General features: G+C 33.4%; 1 pseudogene; it reads right to left on the reverse strand.

Annotated features, from left to right (window-relative positions):
- The window catches only part of LOC149579434 (methylthioribose-1-phosphate isomerase-like), a 113,018-nt pseudogene extending 102,494 nt beyond the window's left edge, over positions 1-10,524 (reverse strand).
- Positions 10,525-10,742: the final 218 nt, after the last annotated feature.

Raw genomic sequence — 10,742 nt, forward strand, 5'->3', positions numbered from 1 at the left:
AGCCTTACGCAAAGCTTTATGATACATGGGAGAAGTTTGAAGAAGCTTCCACAAGGAGATCTTAGTGACACTAGCTCACAACTACTCAAAAATATCATACTACTTTCCTTAGGAACTGGGAAAATAAGGTCCTTGGAGAATTACTAGTTGAGAATGGAGTAATAGAGTAGGACAACCAAAATAGTAGTTTGAGAACTATTTAATGCTCGATAGGTATAAGAAACCATAATGTAGTCAGGCTTTCCTTTAAGAACTATAAAAGTCTCATTGTTTTGAGAATGATCCTTAAGAGTAATGAGTGGTTGTTGAGAAGGAAATACTTTTATAGTTATGAGAGGCTTAGGTAATAGAACTAGTTTAATAGGATCAACACTAAAAACTATCTCACAAAAAATAAACCATGATAAAAGGCTATCAAAAAAATTAGGTTGGTAATATGTAGAGAAAGATAATTAAGGAATGGATTCATTTAAGATCTCATTCATTACATCCAATGCTTCACAACTAGACACCTCAAGGGACCAACTACCAAATGCATCAAAAAAGTATTAATGAAAGAAATCATACATCTTGAAATTAAAACAAATTGTTCACAATGAAATGAAATGCATTTTTTTTGTATTTTCCTCCAAGAAAAAATGAAATGTAAATTTAACAAAGAAAGATTTTGTATTTTTGTATTTTTATAACTATGAAATGTAACTACAAAAACATAAATATTGTTCATCTAAAATAAAGATCTGACTACCAAGATTAAACAAGGAGGGTTATGTGAGGTTCACCAAAATGTTTAGGGGGTAAATAGAATCAATGAGTCTAATATTGCAAAATAGATATTATAAGTTTATTACTTTCTCCCCAAGCCATTCAATACAAGAGAAAGACGGGATTCCAAGCATAACTCTCAATATGATAGGTTAGATTTAAAAAACCCAAGAATGATAAAGGAATTCCAATACTAAGCCAAGGTATACCAAGGATGTACATGAGAAAGGCCTCTTTCATGCAATGTAATTTGATTAAAGATATACAATGTAAAGGCAAAATCAAGCTAATTGATTGAATGAGAAAAATGTAAGATAGCTCTAGGTAACTAATCCAAATTATCCAAATTAAGATATAAAAATGGATCCAATCTAATAAGATGAAATAAATGATAAAGTACTTACCTTAAAATGTAGAATAAAATGTCAATATTTTCTCTAAAAATCAAAAATCTAAAATTATGAGTCAAAATCTGACTATGGATCTCTAATCACAATAGAAAACTAACATAATGTTGTTTTTCTAAGGACTTAAGGAAGAAATTGACCTAGTTCTATAATTTATAGAAACCTTATGGGAAGATGGACATGCTACTAGGACTCCTGAACAAAGTTGACCCAACTTCTTCATAAAGGTCTCAAGAAGTAGTTTCCAGATTTGTAGTCACAAATTTGATAATCTGCAAGTTTGTTACAAAATTTGTGTGTGTGTGTGTGTGTGTGTGTGTGTTTTTATAAAGGGTTTTTCCTTAGTTGATCCTCTAATTTGGTTATTTCCACCTCTACAATGTCACTACAAAGAATATCATGTATGTATATAGTTCTCATGAATCTTATATCGTAGATACAAAATGTAAAAGAGATAGAAAATGTTAAGGATCTACTCTATGAGTGAAACCTTGGCATGTAAATGTTCTTATAAATTTGAATGCGTACAAAATATGAAGAGACGAAGATCAAATCTAAAAATGGCATAGAAATCATACCAAGTCTCGAAGCCTAAATTATTGTGTCAATCTTCATGACCCCTTGCATAACCATGGTCTCATGTAACGATCAATTTCTTGGATTGAAGAAATGTTGATGACAACCTCATAATGCAATGAAAGAATTAAATTCAACCCTTAGCTTCCACCTTACAATTTTCCTATGTCATATTGGGGTGTTGATATGGGCTTGTATCTTGCTTTTATCATGCGCAAAGAAGGCATTTAATATCTTTTTATACTATTTTTTTTAAAATTACGCCCACATGAGCTTTCTATAGTGAGTTGGAATCAACAAACAACTCAACCACCAAGGAACATGTCAACTTGAGTCGACCTATTCTAGAATAGGTTAGCCCAGGTTGACCTATTTGGGAAGAGGTTGACTTAGGTCAATGTATTCTCAAAGAGATTGACTTGGGTCAACCTATTCTCCTATTCTCCTAGAGTCTTGCGTTTGTAACCCAAAATTTTTGGACTTTAGAGGGTTTGGGTGTAGTATGCATCATGGATTGATAAACTGGATTAAATTTGGGAAATTATGGAGGATGTGTTAGGTCCTACCTCAATTTCACCTAGGGGAGAGAGAGAGAGAGAGAGAGAGAGAGAGAGAGAGAGAGAGAGAGAGAGAGAGAGAGAGATCCAAGTACTAGCCCCATAAAGTACTAAGATAGAGTTGATTTAGTACCTACAATTTTCTTCACTCTATCAGTTAGTCTAATGATTCTTTTAACACACATAGTTACTCCATCTTTAACAAATAATCAAATGGTAAAAGCTAAGTAGTAAAATAAAAAATATTCCACATAGAAGCATACATCAATAACACATATATTTATACATGGAAACCCTTGATGAGAGGGTGAAAACCATGGTGGGTTCAATATATCCACTAGCCTTTCCTTGCAAGTAAAAAGGTGTCTAGTCAAGAGCTTATATCTTTTCCTTTTGATAAAATATCCTTTTAGGAATGCCAATAATTTGTTAGAATTATAATCAGTATGTTAAGACTACCTTGCTAGAGGATGTAGATTCCTTTATGATAGATATCTTGTTAGAGGATTTAGATTACTTATTACAAGTTCACCCTATTAAAGGCTTACAATAGATGCAATGGTTAGAAATCAATTTATAGTAATAGATCTGAGTCTCTAGCACACCTTTCTTGATAGATCCTCTACTTTGGCTCCTTGAATATGCTTTGATCTTCTTCTTATTATCATTTTGTATTAAGCTTGGCTTCTCCTGTTCTATTTCTCTCTTCCTCTCATGCACTATGCGATTACTTTCTCATTGCTCTTTGTTCACAACTAACTACATTTGTTGGATTCTCTTGATCACATGATTGCAGCAATAGTAGTGTTCTTGGCTCTTTCTCACTCTATTTTTGGTTCTCACTTTCTTTCTAGACCTCTTACCCTCACACACAGTTATTTTTATGGTAGATTTATCCTTATAAATCACGACCTTTGATTGCAAATGGAAAACCCCAATAATTATCCCACTCAATTTATGCTTTAAAATTCTAAATCTATAGTGAGAATAATCACAAGACACCCATGACTTTTTCAGTAGATGCCTATTCTTATAGATTTTCTTGATCAACTGTATGCCTACATATATACTTATGAATGTGTAGGCTATAGTTGCATTTCATCACAAAACTCTGACACACGTATTTTCATGTTCAAACCTTCTCTTGTATTGTCACATTGATAGTGATTGGACCACATTCATTTCTTTATTTCTCCCTTCCCTAATTTTATTGTCTTGACCAGTAATTTGGTCTACTAATAGTTGTACTTGCAACATTTTGTGACTTCTTGTTAACCGGTTGTCAATCAATGAAGACACATTCTTCTAACTCATTATTTAGGTTTATTACACATCATTTTCCTGGTTGATATAGCTTAGTGCAATAAACTACCCCTTTTTCATTGATGACAAAACCTTTTATCTTTTATAGGTTAACAAGACATATAGATTGATATATGACCGGTTCATGTTGCATGTTTGTTGTCTTAGATTTTTTGCTTTCTTCTTCTTCTTTTCTTTTCTCTTTCCTTTTGTTTGTATGCTCCCCCTATGTAATCATCACCTTTTTTTGCTTTTTCTTTCTTACTCCTTTGATTTTTCTCCCCCTTTTGTCATCAATGACAATGGGTAGACTGGAGATAGGATGAAATCATGAGTTGTGTTGATTTCTCCCCCTCTAGTGGTAGTTCTTTCATGTCATATTCATCATATATTTTCATATATGTCTTTTTAGTTTTATCTATTTGAGTTAAGAAGAGTCTCCCATGACTCCTTCAATATTTGAGTGTAAAAACTCCACTCTGTAGTTAGTTGCTTATAAATTGCATCACCAGTTTCCTCAAATGGAAAGTTGAGTAGCTCATTTTCTCATTTCATACTGGCACAAATGGACCCAATAGTTTAAGTCAAGAAGTATCGAAGCTCCATTAGTTTGATAGTTCTCTTTTCTTCTTTAGCTTGCACCTGGCATAACAAGTACATTATTTCTTGTATTTTAGTTATGTGTTCTACTACTAATTAAGATAGTCAATCAAGTGCTTGTGTTGTTGTATTAATTTCCTGTTGAGCCTTTGGCTTTAACTACACAAGATCACTCGTAAGAGTGAATAACATACTATATTTTTTGAATAACTGGGGTTATTTCTTTCAAAGCTTCTAAAATCTACATTCGGAGTGTTTAAAGTTCCCCTTTCTTCTCTACAATGAGTGTCTTCTCCATGTCAAGTGATTTTGTTGGAACCTATTAATCCCTTACCCTTGGGAGTTGACCAACTTTGTCATGAATTTTTTTTATTACATCTTTTATTTGAGTGATCAAATCATCATCCTTATCATAAGTTATCTTAGCTACAAGTCCTTTTAGAATATCACGAGCATTAACTAGTGTAGTTGCTCACTTGTATCTCTTGCAATTTTTCTTTATTATTTTATGTCTCCATGTGAGCTTGGTAAACTTCCCCAACTCCTTTGATTTCATATCTTTGGTCCTCTTACACATTTCATTTACTAATTTCTACATTTCTAATATTTTTACCACTTTTGTGACATCAAAGTCATTTAGTGCTCCTTCATCTTAAGATATATTTGATTCTCCTTGTTCTTGGGTTTCCCCTAACCCTCTTCTTCTCTTTTTTCTCTTTGATTCCTCTTTCAAGGCTTCCTAACACTCCTCTATTCCTTGGATAGTATTGAGGATGGATCAATTGTTGGTGTATCCTAGAGTTGAGTAGATTGTAGGACCTCTTACCTTAGTTTTACATTAGTTTCCTTTGCTTTTTGTTCACCTGCATCAATTTGAGCTTCCATTGGATATAACTAAGTGTCCTCTATTGGGATTCTTATTGGGAAGCAAGATACTAAAGAGGGCGGGGGGGGGCTGGGGTGGTGGTAAATCAAGATCTATAAAACTTTCTCTTTAAATAAAATAACACATTACTAAGCTCATCCTAATCCATCTCAACTCTTATTCCATATTATCATGAATTGTAAAATTAAAATGATTCTAACTATTTATGTCGTCCATGAAATATAAAACACATAACACAAAGATTTTGGTATCCTAGAAACCCTCCAAGGTAAAGGTAAAAATTGGGTGGGGATGACACCATAGATATTTACTACTACAACAACATAGTTCGCCTGTTAGGGCTACAATTTTGATCACTTCTAATGATCTACCCTCTGAGGGGTTTGCTTGGCTAAATGTAATACAAGACTATTAAGTCAACTTTATCTTTTTAAACAAAATAAAAGATTACTAAATTCATCCTAATCCATCTCATCTCTTATACCATATTATCATGAACTATAAAACTGAAATTATTCTAACTATGTATGTCATCCATGAAAAACAAAGCACATAACACAAAGATTTTGGTAACCCAGAAACCCTCCAAGGTGAAGGTAAAATTGGGGCGGGGATGACACCCACAAATCTTTATTACTGCAACAAAAAGGTTTTCCCATTAGGCTATAATTTTGATCACTTCTAATGGTCTACCCTATGAGGGGTTTGCTCAGTTAAACACAATACACGACTGTTGAGTCTACATTGATTAAAGGATTTAAACTTACAATGAAGTAAGCACTATGTTAGGAGATTTAAAAAGGTATGTTAAAACCACTCTTTTAAGAAATTTTTCCTAATACAAATATATCTTAGTACATGATCCTTAGCTTTTCTCTATGAAGATTATTACAGATCTACTCTATTCAATGTATAGATTTAATCTCCTTATCTCATTTGCTCTATTCTACTCTTCACTGCTAGATTTCTCTATTTGATCATTATATCAAACTTATCCTTCCTTGCTCCAATCCTTAGCCAATTTCATACATTCACAATCTTCCTTTTCTCATTATTACTCCCTTGATTTAGGGTTATTTCCCTTCTTAAATTGACAATTATGGAAGGTTCTAGATCAAGGTCAACAATCTAGAATGCATTATTTTGTCAATTTCTCCTTCTAATTTTTTGATTGGTTAATTTTCCTTCCTTGAGATTAATTCCTTCTAATAAGACACATAATTTTCTCCTTATCTTTCTCTATAATCCATAAAGTTTGTGCCATTACAAACACATATGCCAAAACTAGTTTACTCAACAATTGAATGTTATGACACTCTGCCATAACTAACATTCATTGATGTCTCTCATCTTCTATAGACTCATCATATACTAACTTTCTTGGCATAAGTTAACCTTGCATTGCTCAGTTTCCATATGTTTTACTTGGCATGTATTGAAACTCAATCTATACTGGGGTGCTCAACAACCTTTGACTTTTTTCAACGTGTAGTAAAATATAAACAATTCCATGTACTTGGTCTTCTCTAGATGGCTTGGTTGTAGTGATAACTGACCAAAAGTGCCTAGGAAATGACTAAGTGTTAGACACTAATAGACAACATGACTTAGAGATCAACATTTCTGCATTGCAACACTTCTTTCCTTGGTTCTGCATCTGTTTCATTTCCTTATTATTCATATGCATCAGTTTGAGCTTTCATTGGAGGAAACTAAGCGTCCTCCATTTCTTTCTCTTGTTCCTTTTCTTTGAGTGATTCTCTCTTTCCTTCTCACCTTGTGCTGTCATATTGATTGGTCATTTCTTACACGCTTTCTCTTACTTCTCTTGTGGTTATGTCAATGGTTTGGGGTTGTGATTTCCATTACTCTTATGTGGTAGATGATCCTATGAAGGCTTGTTGCATCTCTTCACTTTTAAAAAAAAATAGATCTTGACTAATTTGGGTCATTTGTTTGACCTCTTCAACAAGCTTCCATGTTGGCTTCCTTTTGGTGGCTCTAAGACCTGTATCTTAATGTCTTTCTTTGTCCTTTTGGCCTTACCATCCTCCTTTCTCAGGAGTTACTTTCTCCTGCTTGTATAATTGTGACCAAAACTTATTTGAATTGGCATATGGATCTATCTTTAACCCTGTTTTGATCAATGTTATATTCTCAGGTGGATTAGTACTTTCTTTTCATCAATTTACTAGGTATGTGACCTCTTGTCTATTTAGGTATGATATTATATTCATGAGAGACTCTTCCAACATATTTTTCCATTTGATGGTGCCCTTGGACCACTTATCACTTATTATTTTAAATAAATCCTTTGGCATTTGGGATTCTACATCTTGTGGCATTTTGGTAAACACTCCTAAACTCACCAGTACAGAGTGTACCATCTTATTTCTATTTAATTTGTCAAGCTTCAAGAATCTATCTCTAATAGTATTGTAATTACCATTGTTTTCAATGTCCTCTAAAATATTTTGAAATGAAATATTCATACCTCCTTTTTTAGACTTTCATCTTTCATGATCAAATTCTTCTTCTTATTCCTCTTCTTCCAATTAAGTAGAGATTCATTTCATTTCATTTGTGCCTTTCCTCTTATAAGTCTCCAATATGGTAGGTTTAGTGGTTTCTTTCTTCCTCTTTTTCTTTGATTCTTCTTCTTCTTCCAACTTAGGTTCTAGAGTAGAGATTCTCTCTGCTTTAGTCTATGGACACTCTCCACCCTTTTTCTTTGTCTTTTTATCTCCTTTTTCTTTGGCTGTAATTGCTTTGAGGCATCCACTTCTTTTTTCGAGATATTTTCTTTACCTCCTCTATTGTTCCAAATCTTTGTTGTTGTTTGTCAACTAGCTACTCCATTAGTTTTGTGATAAGGCCTTTGGTGGATTCTTCCTCTATCTCATAGGGAAGTTCAATTAATCAACGCATTCTTAGTTCAACTACTTGTATAAAGTAGTTATCTATGTCTATTAGGAAATAAATTATGCTCCTAAAATCATATATCATATTTATTGGTATTATTCTTCTTTTATGTGTGTCTTTCTAAAACTTCTTGATGTGGATTTCAAGTTTCTCGATACCTTTGTCTCACAACTGGGTGTGCATGTTTGTCATTTTTGTAGTGACATTGCTCTTTGACTTCCACTAGAATTTCTTATATCTTGGATACTCACCCTTAAAATATAAAAAGATGCAAACCAATATAGCCCCAAATTTGAAGGTGTGATTTGCATTGTCTCTTTGAACCTTCCTTAGACTTCCCATAATTTGTCTATGAAACCATATGCTGAGATCTAGCTTGGTTTGTTTCATTATTATTTGATGCACTCCACAGTCCTTTAGGTACACTGTTCACATGAATTGATTGATTAAGCTTATGTGCTATCACTCTTGCTACAAATTATACCTTATCATCTGGAATATCTTTTATGGTGCACATTATGTTATCTATATGGAATCCTGTTAATTTAGCCACCTTTGTTGTCATATGTGCTCTGGTGGTTAACTTTTCTCTAATTTTACTGAACCCAATTACTCTCTCGATCACTTCTTTTATTATTTTGTATGGCTTTTCCAGCCACATGTACTCATCATGTACTTGGATAAGCACAAATCTCACCCATTATTCCTTGAAGAAATTTGGAATATCTAGGGCATAAGTTAGGGTTGTGGCTTCCAGTTCTTCAATATTATTTCACTTGTTTCCTTTGCTCAAATCTCCTCATATAGGGTTTTAATCATGTCCTCTTCCATATCTACTATCTTTGTCTTGATATATTCACCAACATCCTCTAGTAGTAGAACATTGCTTGGAATTGAAGATAGGGCTATGTTCATATCCCTTTTGTTAGTATCTTACAATATAGCTCATTGACAGGCAGTTTCTCATCTTGTCACCAATTCAACATCAAGCATATTATTATATTGTGTCATTGAAACTATTTATTCTTGATTCTATATCTTGATCTTTTACACTATTTAAAACCTAGGGTTTTAAAGTCACTATTAGCTTCTTGCACAAACTTGCTTCATGGAATAGCCTTTTGATAGTTAGGGTTTCGCAAGTAAAAGCTCTATTGATCTCAAGATTAATTGCAAAAAGTGATCTATGTTTGGCAATACCTATTTATAGATTCATAAAAAATGTGAAATTACACTTCAAATGACAACCTTATTTTTCACCTAACTTTGTCCTTGTGCAATAAATTTATTTTTTGGCAATCAGTCTAATAGTTGGATTTTGAAGACAACATATCTTCCACTTTTGGGTGCAGCTCAACTACTACCTTTTGAGTCACTTAGTAATGACTTACTGGTTCACATGAGGGGGCCAGTGCAAGACTCATCTTTCTTTTATGACTCTTGTTAAGCTTACCTTTTCTTAAATTGATTAGGAGGACTCACCACTTTCTGGTGAACCTATTCCTTCTCTAATTTTTATTCCAAGGTTATCTGATTATTTCTTGATCACACCTTGGGAATGTCCCTATTGATTTACCAAATATCAATAGCTTTCCCTTTTCCTTTACTATCATTATTGTACCATATGCCTTACCCAATAGTCTTTAACTTCATGTCCTGCCTTATGACATTTGTAGCATGTCTCTCATGTTTTTCCATGGTTTTTCTTATCTTGGTTGTTTCATCCACCACTTGCATTGTGATGCAATGTGCCTTTCATTTTTGCAAGACAAAAAAAATACCTTTCCTCTATGTGAAGAGGATGATTGGTTTGATCCACAATTCCTTTTTTTTTAACCATTCATGTCATACTAACAACAATATTTATCTCCTCTTGTTTCATTTGCAAGATCTTTGCATTTATGTGAGTTGCGTCCATATCTACAACAACTATAACATAATTTTCTTTATGCATTGGCTCTATTGGTGGTCACTTTCCTATGCCAACATTTATCTGACTTATGTCCAATTCTACCACAATATAGACAAGTGGGTGTTTTAGGTGGCATACCTGTTTTAGTTTTCACTTTGTTCTTTGTGGTCATTGAGTTGTTAGTCTTCAAGGATTCTCCTCTCTCATATGTATTGATTCCTTGGAATCATGGACCAATTGTGTTAGTTACTTCTCCTTGAGTGTTTGGTGTCGTATCCTTGAATTATTCTCCCTTGTCCTAGCAAATTTGTCGCACTCTTCTTTCATCACTTTCATTTCACCCATCAGTTATCAAATTTTCTCTTCCATTTGTTTGTCTTCTTCTGTTAGATTACTTAGTTGTTTAGTATTTTCATGATCATACTCCTGCAATATGGTGTTTTCTTTCTCTACATACCTATTCTCTTTTATCATAAGAGATATTTCATGTTCCTTTTCTTTTTCCAGATCTTCAGCTCCTTGTCTAGCTTCCTGAGCTAGCCTCACTTCTTCATGGGCTTCTTCTCTAGTTTGGATGGCACTTCCTATCTTGTCCATGGCTTTTATTGCTATAATTGTCGAGTGTTCTTATTCTTTCTTTATGACATTGATTATTTTATTTAACTTTCATTCTTAGCCATGAGTTTTGACATAGCTTCTTATGACTCTTTGGAGCAACTCTATTACTCAAGCTTATCTATTAGTTCTTGAATTTCTTCTAGCTTCTTCATTGACTTCCTTTGCTTGGATAGAGATTCTCTTAGTCTATCTTTCAA

Source organism: Cupressus sempervirens, chromosome 1, assembly GCF_028749045.1.
Source record: "Cupressus sempervirens isolate cs-2001-9-10 chromosome 1, ASM2874904v1, whole genome shotgun sequence".
NCBI classification, from domain to species: Eukaryota; Viridiplantae; Streptophyta; class Pinopsida; order Cupressales; family Cupressaceae; genus Cupressus; species Cupressus sempervirens.